This window comes from Oryza glaberrima, chromosome 8 (assembly GCF_000147395.1).
Source record: "Oryza glaberrima chromosome 8, OglaRS2, whole genome shotgun sequence".
Taxonomy (NCBI): domain Eukaryota; kingdom Viridiplantae; phylum Streptophyta; class Magnoliopsida; order Poales; family Poaceae; genus Oryza; species Oryza glaberrima.
In genome coordinates, this window is record NC_068333.1 from 22810274 (window position 1) to 22822665 (window position 12392).

Consider the following 12392-nt stretch of genomic DNA (forward strand, 5'->3'; position numbering starts at 1 on the left):
GAAAAGTAATTTGATTTTTTTGCAACAACTTTTTAGTTAAAAACAACTCATCCAAAGTGTGTGTGTGCAAAGCAAAACTACATGTTTGATGGAAACAAAACAACGAACACACAGAAAATAGGGAAACCCTGTATTTTATTAATCATGATTCATTAACATGAATGTTTACAAATACATGAGGGCTCCCGCAGGAGTTCGCCTTTTGCCTTCGCGAGGAATGCTTAATGAAAAGGTATGCTGACTGGAGATTGCGTGTAGTCCGTTGATTCCCAACGCCTAACAATGAGGCTACCGGTTAATTACATCCACAGGACGAGCCTATGGAATACCTTCGATTAAGCTGCACTTTATGATCGTCGTCTTCAAAGTTGTTTGCTCGCCGAAGGTTGAGGTTGGTGCAGATTTAATGTTGAATATAGTGAATGTGGAACGGATGGCTTTGTTTCACCAAAACCCGGTCACAGTACACTACCACCACGTCGGAGTGCGGAGAGAATTTGGTGAAGCGGGTGACCTTTGCCTCGTCGGTGCCCAGTCATGTACCCCGGCTTTCATCAAACATGGATTTTATGGTTGCTTTTGCCTCGTCGGTGCCCAGCAACGGTGCATCCAGTTCTTGTCCGTTTTAGACGTGTTAATAGTATAGTGACCTGGCCTTGCCGGCACTCGGCTATGGTTTCGTCTAGCCTTGTCGGTCATAGACAAATGAAATGAATGAATAGCTGTAGCCTTGTTAGCTTTAGCCAATACGTCGTCCGGCCTCGTCGGTCTCAGACATAGCATAAATAATGATAAACCGGCCATTTCATCTCGTCAACACTCGGCCAAGATGTCGACGTGTGTTTTAAATCTGCACGCCTCGCCCTCATGGCTAGCGTTATTTTATTTAGCGAATAATGCTTGTCTTCAAGAATTGTAGGAATTGCTCCCCCGTCCATCCGGTAGAATTTGGAGAGGGAAGGAATTGCTCCCGTACATGACATGCACGAGGCAATATGTGACTCATCCGGCATGAATATAAATATGTATAAATCATGGTTGGTCTGATGCCAATAAGACTCAAACTCATCCCAAGTTTATATAAATAAATATCCACATCCAATATTTGATATTGATAATTTAGACGGTCCAAACCTCACGAAGGTCAGGCTCGCCTTGTATTTATTTATAGCTCATATTAATCGCTTGACAAAGATGACGTGTGTGTGCATGCGCCGCTGGGGATACTTATATCCATGGCTGACATATTCATCAGTACTCCACTTTACTTTTCTGTCAGCCGGGCCGCGCAACCGCGCAGCACTACGGCGTGCATCTGATCTTTCTGCTCCCCTGATGTTTTATCAGGCCTGCAGCACATGCAGATTAGCTTGATGACGAACACCGGCACAATCGTCGCCGGCAATGATTAATCTCCTCGCGAATTGCCGCCGATGGAATTTAATCTCCTTTTGCCTAATCGGAATCAAGCTCCTAATCAAATATTTGTGGGTGCGTGTATGTGTGTTATAAGATTCATCGCCGGCTCAGGCTTGCGTGCTGTGCAGCGGCCGATGCCGGTGACGGCGTGTGATTGTGTATCTATTGATATAGGCTTCTGGATGTATGGGTGATTGATCAGATCAGAGCACGCAGCAGGGTTGCCCTGCTACGTCTCCTCCTCTGCCAGCCGCCTCTGCGTCGGGGGTTTTCTCCAATCTCCCCCGGTGTCGTGAGGGACAGCGCCTTATATAAGGGTAGAGGCGACGGCCGGCGTCCTCGCCTAATCCCTTCCGAGATTCCAGCGCAAGCCAGCGAAATCACGCGTTAATTCTCTGGATAAGCCAGCGCGTCTGTTAATCCAACGACCTGCGCGTGATAAAAAGAATTTTGTGCTCCAGATAAAAAGAACGTGTGGGTGCTGGTGATAATCACGAGGATTAACTTGGCTAATTGACGGTGGACGCCACACCTCATAAGGATAATTACCAACCGGTGAGGAGCAGCAAACCAATTAAGGATATACGGTTAACACTAGTTGATCTTCTCCTTCAAATGTTTATATCTCTCTAATCATATATCAAATATGAATTCTGTCGGAACCATTATTTTCCAATCAAAACATACAACAAAACGAGTCCAATTTTGAATATATTTGAACATCGTATGATATTTGAATTTTCTGGTCCCACACGTCGTAGAGACACATTTCACGTGTATTTCGTAAAATTGTGCTGCAAATTAATGCCCAATGATATATTATTTTTTCTATGAATTTTGGCAAAAAATTAATCGAACACTACAAGCAAGAGAAGATCTATTTTTCAAATCATGTGCATGATGTGACCATGGCTACTATAGATACAACCGTCGTTCACATCAAGATCAAGCCGTCCAAGTTCTGCAATCCAGTTCGGCCACCTGCAACAGTATCGACTTCAAACAGCCGCCAAATATGCATGCGAGCTCCGTTTTGGGTCCATGAGTACTTGATGGAAAGCTCTCAGAGTCATCTTTCCAATGGATCCAGCTTCATCACCAAATTCCATCCCAGTCAGCCGAAATCATAAAAAGAAGGTGCTGCATCACCTATAATGGGCCTATGGGCTTGTAACTTCGTCTGGGACCCTGGCCCAAGTGGGGCCCAAGTGGGGTGCGCCCCAACCAGGTGGAGCACGACCCTAGGGTTCCCTTAGGTCGTCCTCCCACCTCCTTAAATAGTTAGGTACCCCTTTAGAGTTTCTTGGGTTTTGTTTAAATGAAAGTTTAGCCATTGCTACTTCCTTGCAGCGCGCGTGTCGGCTAGACCGTCCGTCTGCTTGTATTCGGAACCCCAACTTATCATTTGTATTAAATTCCTATTTGCAATATCAGATTGCTTTTATCTTATTCTTGCTTGTTTCTTTGATTTGCTTGCAGGAATAGGGTTGATCTGCACCGGCAAGATCAACAACCCACGGAGAGGTGTATCGATCGCTAAGGCGCAACACAACGTCTCGTACGGTTGTAGTCGGATCGTCAACGTTTCTCCCAAATTGTAGTTATCACAACTCACCGAAAGATCGGGCCAACAACAGCCTTGAGCGTCGAGAGGAACTCAGGGTTCATCAGGTGGTATCAGAGCTTTCGTTGCTCGGTGAGTTTTTATCTTCCTATAACCAGAAAATAGCCATACAAAAAAAATTCGTATCATTTACCTAGCCATATTGTGCCATTGCATTGTTCTTTTCAGTTTTTGCTTTGTTGAATTTTGTGTTGCATCGTCTCGTCGTGTTGCTGGTCTTAGCGTCTAGTTCGTTTAGAGTTTCGAGTTCTAGTCACATTTTATACCAGAGTCGTCGTCGCCTCCGTGTCTCTGTTATCGTCGGGACCTACGAAAACAGAATCGGCTCGCTGCCACGGTTCTATTTTTGTAGTTTTCATAAGTTTCTATCGGTTAATTTTTGAAGTTGTGGAGCTGTATTTGGGTTCCAGTTGAGTGGTTGCGCACTGTCCCGTGTTCTTTATTCTGTTGCGCGCGAGGAGGAAGAAACGCGCGAGAAAGGAGAAAGGCGTGAGGAAGGAGAAAGAAAGGATAACAGATCGGTTTTTGGAGGAAGTTTTGCAGATTAGATCAGTCGATTGGTTTGTTTCCTTCTCGGTTGGTTTGCTTCCATCTATAGCCGAGTCTGTTTCCTCCAAGTCCCCACCCCCACGTGATTCCCGTATTACCATCCCACTTCGGTGCAGTCCGACTCCCTGTCTCTCTTCTCTCGGTTTAGATCCATAGCGTGTCTTCCCACATAGCTAGGTGAGAATTTTTGAAGTGTCGGATTGGAGATCCGTTTGCAAAAACGGAACGTTCGGGACGAGTACATTCCATTTTTGTATAATTTTAATTTTGAGTTTGGACTTTTACATTTGAGTCCTTGTAAATTTTATATTTATGTTTAAGTCCCTATAACCTTACATTAAGGTCTTTGAGTCAGTTTTTGTTAAAAAAATCAAGAAAAAAAAGTGAGAAAAAAAGGCAGAAAGGTGCATAAAAAAAGAAAAGAAAAGAAAAGCCGCACCAAAAAAAACAACAGAAAAGAAAAGGAAAGAAAAAAAAAGAAAAGAAGAAAGAAGAAAGAAAGAAAAGAGAAAATACTGTTATGTTTGAGTTGAACTTCATATATCAGAGTTGTACATGAGTTGTTCCTAGTGCTATCTTGTGGTATCGTTTGTGTCTGGGCTCGCATCTCTAGTACGTTCTAGCCTAGGACCAGCACGGTACTTGACTTTGAACCATTATTCAACTTTGCATTCTCTGATTTGAGCATTTGCTATCCCTTTGCTATATATTTAAGCCTACCCAGAGCTCCACAGATCTGATTACAGCCGTACAACAAGTGTTTGCCAAGGCATCGATACATCCAACCTCCATTGGGGTGCTTGGTTAAGTCGGTGTACATCACCATTCCGCTTGCTTTAGTAAGAACTTGTAAGAGCTTGGTTAAAAGCTTGAGTGTGTGTGATATTTGAGCTGCCACTACCTAGTAGTTGATAGGAGCGTGCATATTTTTGTGTGTTTCTTGTTTGCGACTAACCATGGCAGGATTGCGTAAGGGAATACGAGAACATCGACTTCTACACCTTCGACGAGATATGACGACTTCTCCACGTGATGCATATGAGGTACATGACTATAATTTTGAACAAGTTGCATCTAAGTTACCATTCTATGATGGGAAGTATGATTCTGTTGCATACATTGATTGAGAGCTAGCAGTAGACAATAAATTTGATATATATGATTTTTCTGATGCTCAAATGATTAAGGCTGCTAGTAATAAGTTTACCTCTTCTGCATTATTTTGGTGGACTTATGTTAGTAATAAACCTGAAACTTGGGATGAATTGAAAACCATGATGAGAAAATGCTTTGTGACTTCTTATTACAAATGTACTCTTCGGGAGAAATTAGAACATCTGAAACAAGGTGATAGAACTGTTAGGGAGTACATTCATGAATTTAAGGTCTGTATCATCTACAGTGGTCTCAAAGAGTGCAATGAAAATACAATGCGTAGATTTTTCAATGGGCTTAATTCTGAAATTCAGGTTTTGCTTGATAATGTGACATATAATCATATTGGGCACCTATTCATGCTTGCTCGTAGCATTGAGAGTCAGATCATATCAAAGGCGAGGATGCATGACCAATGTGATTTATCTCCTATTTCTGAATCCCCAATATACTTATGTAATGATGATGTGCAAACATTGGAGGAGCAATCTTTTGTCTCCCCTGTTACTAACGTTTTGCAGGAAGATCAGCACATCCAAGAAAAGGAGAATGGTATACTTGAGAAGAAAGAGGATGAAGCACCTGCGATGTCTGAAGAAAGTTCGCAAGGTAAATTAAATGGTGCTGAGAGAAATGAAGGTGAGTATTCTCAAGGTGAGCTACACTTGTCCACTTTTCATGCTATAGTAGAGCAACCATTAGTGGAATCAATTGCTGAGTTGCCTTTGTCACAAGTTGATTTACTTGCTGTTCCTTGTGATAAAGAAGAGTTGTGCGATAATTCTTCACTTATATCGATGCCACAACTAGTGAATGAACATGCTATTCCTGTTGTTAATACTAACTGCGCTGATTTTAAGTATGTTGTTCACATTGCTAATAGAGTAGAGGAATGTGAATTGACATCTTCTTTAAATACTTTGGGCTATGTTCAGTTTGTTGATTTTCATAAGCTCGATAATTTGAAGGAGAAATTATTTGCTAAGTCTGATTTGCCAGGTCCAAGTAAAGCTATTTTTCATCTCTTTGGTGAATATAATGATAGAGGAATATATTTTGTGCATAGAGTTTACATCTGTTCAGATTTAGAACCTCCTGTACATGTGGATAAAACATGCAAGCTAGAGAGAAATGTTATTGCTAACAAAATTATCTCGAGTTTGTCTAGTTGTGATTGGAAGAAACAGGTAGTTTTAAATGGACTACACGAAGAGCACCATATGGAAAAAACAGGTAGTTTTAAATGTGACTGGCTCGTTGCCACGGTTCAATTTTTGTAGTTTTCAGAAGTTTCTGTCGGTCAGTTTAACAGTTGCATCTTGGTCTCTGTGGTCTGGTTTGCCTTGTGCCGTGGTCGATTACGCTCTTGCGCGTGAGTTGGATGGAAGGAGGCTGTTGCGCGTGAGTTGGATGGAAAGAGAAGATTAGATTGGTTTTTGTTGTGCTTGGAAAGAAAATAGTAGATTGGATCAGTTTCCTTTTTACCTCTCAGCAAATCCGAACGCGTGCAGTATCCTTCTGCTGCCGCCCACCACCACGCCGAGTCAGACTCCCTCCATCTCCTTCTTGGTTCCATCTATACCGTGAGTTGCTACAGAGCTTGGTGAAAAATTTCCTGATGAACCCTGAGTTCCTCTCAACGCTCAAGGCTGTTGTTGGCCCGATCTTTCGGTGAGTTGTGATAACTACGATTTGGGAGAAACGTTGACGATCCGACTACAACCGTACGAGACGTTGTATTGCGCCTTAGCGATCGATACACCTCTCCGTGGGTTGTTGATCTTGCCGGTGCAAATCAACCCTATTCCTGCAAGCAAATCGAAGAAACAAGCATTAACATCTTGGACGGCTTGATCTTGATGTGAACGACGGTTGTATCTATAGTAGCCATGGTCACATCAGTGCAGCATTAACATCTCTAATTTTTTAAATCTCATTCATTAAAACCTCACAATTTGAGCAATAATCATCATTAGGAATAAGAGATTTTAATCTATCAATTTCAGATTTAAGAGATTCAATGATAAATTCCTGTTTTCTATACATCTTCTCACACTTCATATTTTTTGCACTCAAAATATTAATAGCTTCCTCAAAAGCACTTACCTCATGATCTTCATACTCAATGTCTGATTCACCACGCACCATGAAGCAAACACCGGAGATGTTCTTTCCCTTATCATCATCTCCACTCTCACCATCTACATCACTTGATGGCTCAAATGAGGCATAGACTTGATCAAAAGCCCTCCTAAGATTCTCCTTGAACTTCCTCGCTTGAGATGAACCCTGCGGCTTGTTGTTGTTGGGCTTGTTGTTGCTGAACTTCTCACCATCTTTGTCTTCTCTTTTGCCTCTCCCAAGCTTAGGACAATGCGAACGAAGATGATAAATTGAACCACATTCAAAGCAACGATTTGGACCACCTCTTTTTCTGTTCCTGGCATTATTCATAGCTCGAGCAATACAGTTAGCAACCAAAGCCAAATCCTCCTCCTCGATTTGTTCGAGTTGATCATCGGATGTGGCATTAAAAACAGCAAGCAAAGAAGGCTTAGATGAAGAAACATCAACATCCGAAGAAGAAATAGAAGAAACCAAAGCAGTCGACTTAGAATTAACTTTTCGAGAAAGAACATTCATCTCATGTGTTTTCAATTTGGTGTAAAGTGAATCCAAAGTCAAAGTAGACATATTAACAGACTCTTGAATAGATGTAACTTTCATCTCCCAAATAGACATATTGAGACCGTTCAAAAAGTGATGAGAAATCTCAGATTGTGGATAATTAGCATTATAAGAAGAATCAACAGATCTAAGATCACTCAAAATTTTATTAAACCTAGAAAGATAGTCATCCAAAGCTTCTCCAGGTTTCATCTCAAATTTAATGTACTCCTTTTTTAAAAGATCTCGACGAAGCTCTTTAATGTTATTTGTTCCTTGATGAAAATTACTCAAAGCAACCCAAATCTCATGAGCAGTTTGAAGATGAGCAACACGATCATAATCCGAACGAGAAATACCACTCAAAAGAATGTTGCGAGCTTTGCAATTTTGTTCAAAAGCAGTTTTTTCAGCAGCAGTATTAATAGCTTCAGGAATCACATAAGCATGAGAAACTTTTCTCCAAATATCATAATCTTCAGCCATAATGTAAGATTGCATCCTACTACACCAATGAGAAAAATCCGTTCCATCGAAAACATGAGGCTTAGTTGAAAAACGAGCGGTAGTAGCCATGGCAAAAACTCTAGATCGATAAAAATCCAAAGAAGAAAACAAGGCTCTGATACCACTTGTAGGATCGAATAGCAAGAACTAAGCCAACCAGAGGGGGGGTGAATGGTTGATATACCCAAAAACCGAAAACTTTTAGCGGAAATAAAAGTTACCCTCGAATTCGATGAGATCGGTCTGACCGGAGTATATTAGCCGGTCTGACCGAAGCATAGCCGCCGGTCTAACCGGTGTAGATCTCCCGGTTGGACCGCCCTGAAATCCCTGCCGCGCCTGTCGCCGCCGCCGGTCTGACCGCAGGTCACCCGCCGGTCTGACCGCCGCGATGCCGCCGGTCTGACCGCCGGTGTGTCGCCGGTTAGACCGCCGAAACTCGGTGAAACACAAATCGAAGAACTCTTAAAGTGGATGACGACTTTATTACTTCTCTCTGTGTTTACAAAGTGCACCTACAACACTCCTTACAAAAATTTCGACTAAACTCGAAACCCTAATTCAAAACTCAACTCAATTGCTCTCAAAAGCGATACCGGGAAGCCTCACGCTCCCCCTCTATTTATACCCGAGGTAGGCAGCCTAGAGCCACGAACCAAATTCATACTAGGAGTCCTAAACACCTTAGAAACCCTCTAGCACAAGAAAGAAACTTTACATAACCAATCGTACCAAATTTGGACTCCTTCCAAATTCGACTCCGCATCCCATACGCACACAATAACTCCATCGTATGCCATATGGAATCTCCATCAACCACGTGCATCAACTCTAGCCTAAGTATCCCGCATGATCTCTGACCACCACGGACGTCGTCTTATCCCCAAGCTGACTCCCGGTCCATCACCGCAAATACTCTCCCGAGGCATCGAGTCACCTACACATGGAACAAACAAAGAAACCATATTCCAAGACCAAGCTATCTCCAAGTTGACTCATTAGTAGCAAACAACAGTATTACATACGTATAGTACCCATCTAGAAGCCATAATCATGAAATAATCACGGATATCCAAATAAACAACCCGAAACCGAAACCGACACAGAGTCGGCCGGTCAGACCGCGGACTGCGCCGGTCTGACTGCGCGATACACGCCGGTCTGACCGGCAGCACATGCCCAGTCTGACCGGTCCACATAAAATCATAGCACCTGCAATTCACCTGCAAATCCAATCATCTCCAAAACCACTTCGTAAATAAATTCCAAATAACAAAACTGTCACGCCCGGAATTTCTATCCAAAATTCCAAATGCTTATATGTGTGTAAACCCTCGTCCAGGAATCAGCCGAGGCACACAATAACAAATTGATAATAGAGTACAATTATTACTCTAATTAATAAGCGAATATAAAGTCATTACAGAGGTAGATAGTTCCTCTCAAACAATAAAAATCTAAGCAGCGGAAAATAAGATAAACGGCGCAGGCGTCTCCATCCCACAAGTAGCTTGACCAGGGCTACGCCTAATCCTCCACACCTTCAGCATCACTGTAGAACTCCTCCTCTGATGAATGATTGAAAGGTGAGTATATGACATACTCAACAAGCCACGCAACAAATATGCAAGTGCAGGGGATAACAAAGGATGGCATAATATAGTCTCATTTGCATAAATGGCATTTAATAAATACTTCAGAATTTAGTACAACAGTAAAGTATTTAATTAAACAATATTAATCCAACGATATACAACATACCCGTTGTATAGGCCCAACCATTCTGAACAACCATTCCCGGCTGCACAGTTCTATCTCCAAACCAGGAATACATCATTCCAAACCAGGAGCTAACAAGTTATTACCAATTACAGCATCATTTATTATGGTGAGAAGTATGAGACTAATCACGAAAGACATTGTTAGACCCGCCCATAACCGCGGGCACGGCTATTCGAATAGTTTTACTCTGGCCAGAGGTGTACCACTGTATCCACAAGACACAACCTCAACATCATGTCAACCATGCGTCGCGATACTTAACAAGTACCCGAATAGAGATTGTGACAATACCATTCGCATAACACAATTCAAAGCAGTACAGCGTTCCTGGATCATAATCACCCCCTCATAAACAAGGCATGGACTCCCCAGCGATCCCCGTGGGCTTATCTCTGCCACTTCACAGTCTGGTGCTCCACAATGAACCACACTATACAAAAGGTAAAGCTGTTGCCCACGCTGGCTTGTGGTTGGCACGGTTAATGTTTCACAACCGAAAATCGTGAACCGGTCCTTAATTGTCATGAGCACGACCATCAAAACTATGTGCTCACAACCCACCATTATCATGTTTTAGTTGGCAAATTAATTAATCATCCTATCATGATTAACCATCATGAGCTACCATTAATCCATCATTTAGTAATAGTGAATCATTAGTTATCCCATTCATATGAGCTAGTGTCTCTAAGCATGGCTAAGCATCCTAATTGCTTTAGCTAAAACCATATAATGTTCTAGCTAATCCAATTATTAACCAGGTGACAAAGTATAGGTAAGCAATAACAAAGGGGTATAACAAAGGCAATAGGTTATTCCCACCCAATGACATTCAAAAATAAATGCAATAGTTGAATAGAAACAACAGCTTTAAACGGAATCAACATGCTCAAAGAGTTGTTTGGGATCTGTGTGACTTGCCTTGCTGACCTTGGAACTCTTCAAAGTCTTCTCCTGCAAACTCAGACTCTCCGGGAACGTCGGAATGTAAGCATAAAAGAGCAAAAATCACCAAAACAGTATATAAACAATCATAAACAGCACATGTGGATATTTTTAACATGTAGATCTCAATTTTAGAAAAATTTAGAGACTTGAACCAACTAAATCCGAGCTAAGATGAATTAGTTATGAATTTTTAAAGATTAAATCGAATTAAATCATTTATTTAGATTTTAATTGAATTATGACGCGATAAAGAATTATTTTTGAAAAGGAAAAAGGATTTATTGCGTCATCGGCTCGGGTTCACGGTGAACCGGGTGCACGGAGACGGTCCACAAAACGAACGGCCGAGATCTAATCTAATCCAAACGAACGGCCGAGATCTAACCGATCTACCGCGGTCTACGGCTGACGTGGCGCTGACATCGACGATGACGTCATCACCGGCGGCGGCTCGGCACCTCGTGCTCGCCGGCGAACGATGGCGCGGTGGCGCAAACGGAGGGCACCAACGGGTAGAGGGCGACGCGGCGAACTCACCGAAGGCTCGGACGACGGCGGACGGCAATAGACGGCGACGGCGGTGAGGTCGAAGCGGCGGAGACGTTCGGGTCGACGACGACGGCGATGCTCCGGCGGTCCTCGGCGGAAACAGAGGGTGGGACGAGGACAGCGACGACTTGGCGAACCCGACGGCAGCCTTCCCGAGCGACGACGATAACCGGAGCGGCGGCGGTGCACGGCTGGACTTGCGGCGGCGACGGCGGCGCACGGCTTGACGCGGCTAGAGCTCTACCAGTGGTGGAGGGCTAAGGCGAGGGTGGCGACGAAGAGAGGAGATCCCGGGGGTCCTTATATATGGGCTAGGGGGCAGCGATGGAGGCCCACGACGGCCGGCGGCGAGATGGAAGGTTTAAGGTTAGGAAAGAAAATCAAATCCGAATCGAGATCAAATCCGGCGATTTCCAAACGAAATTAGATGAAGTTTCCAAAAGAGAAAAGGAAGAGGAGATCCCGAGGATCATTTCCCCTCTATCAATTTGATCGGATTGGGAAAGACGCGGGCAAATTTGGAAGGAGGTGGCGGCGGCTTGGGCGCGGCTAGGGCGCGGCTGCGGCGGGAGGAGGAAGACGACCCTGACAGGTGGGCCCCACCTGTCAGCGGGAGAGAGGAGGGAGAGTGGCGGCTCGGCTCAGCGGGCTGGCTGGGCCGGGCGCGCTTGGGCCGGGGAGAGAGAGAGGGGGTTTTGGGCCGACTTTCGGCCCAAAGCCAAAAGAGGACTTTAAAACCTTTTTCTTTTTAAATTATTCATGAAATGCAATTCCATTTATTAAAAATACTTTCTTGGCTCAAATAAATCCCAGAAAAATCTAGGAACTATAGAATCAAGTGAAGTATTTAATAAAATTTTATCTGGCCCACTTCTATATTGGAATTTATTATTTAAAATTAGATCTTTTCTTCTAGGCTTTTAAAATCATTTCTAATAATTCCATTTAAACAACAATTTATAAATTTAAGATTTTCAGGGTGTGACAAAAACCAATAATCTCCGATGCCAATTGTTCATCACAAAATAATAATCAAAAACACCTTTGATTTTACAGCGGGTACTCCTGGATACTTGGATCCTGAGTATGCATGTCCTGGACCCCTAATTATTGCATTTTACATAAAAGATTAGCTTAACTGCTGGCATTCAATTGGAGAAGAATCTGATGTGATAATCCTTTTATATCATGA

General features: G+C 43.0%; 1 pseudogene; it reads left to right on the top strand.

Moving 5' to 3' along the window:
* LOC127783131 (probable LRR receptor-like serine/threonine-protein kinase At4g20450) overlaps nucleotides 1-12392 on the top strand; it is a 29325-nt pseudogene that overhangs the window by 16501 nt on the left and 432 nt on the right.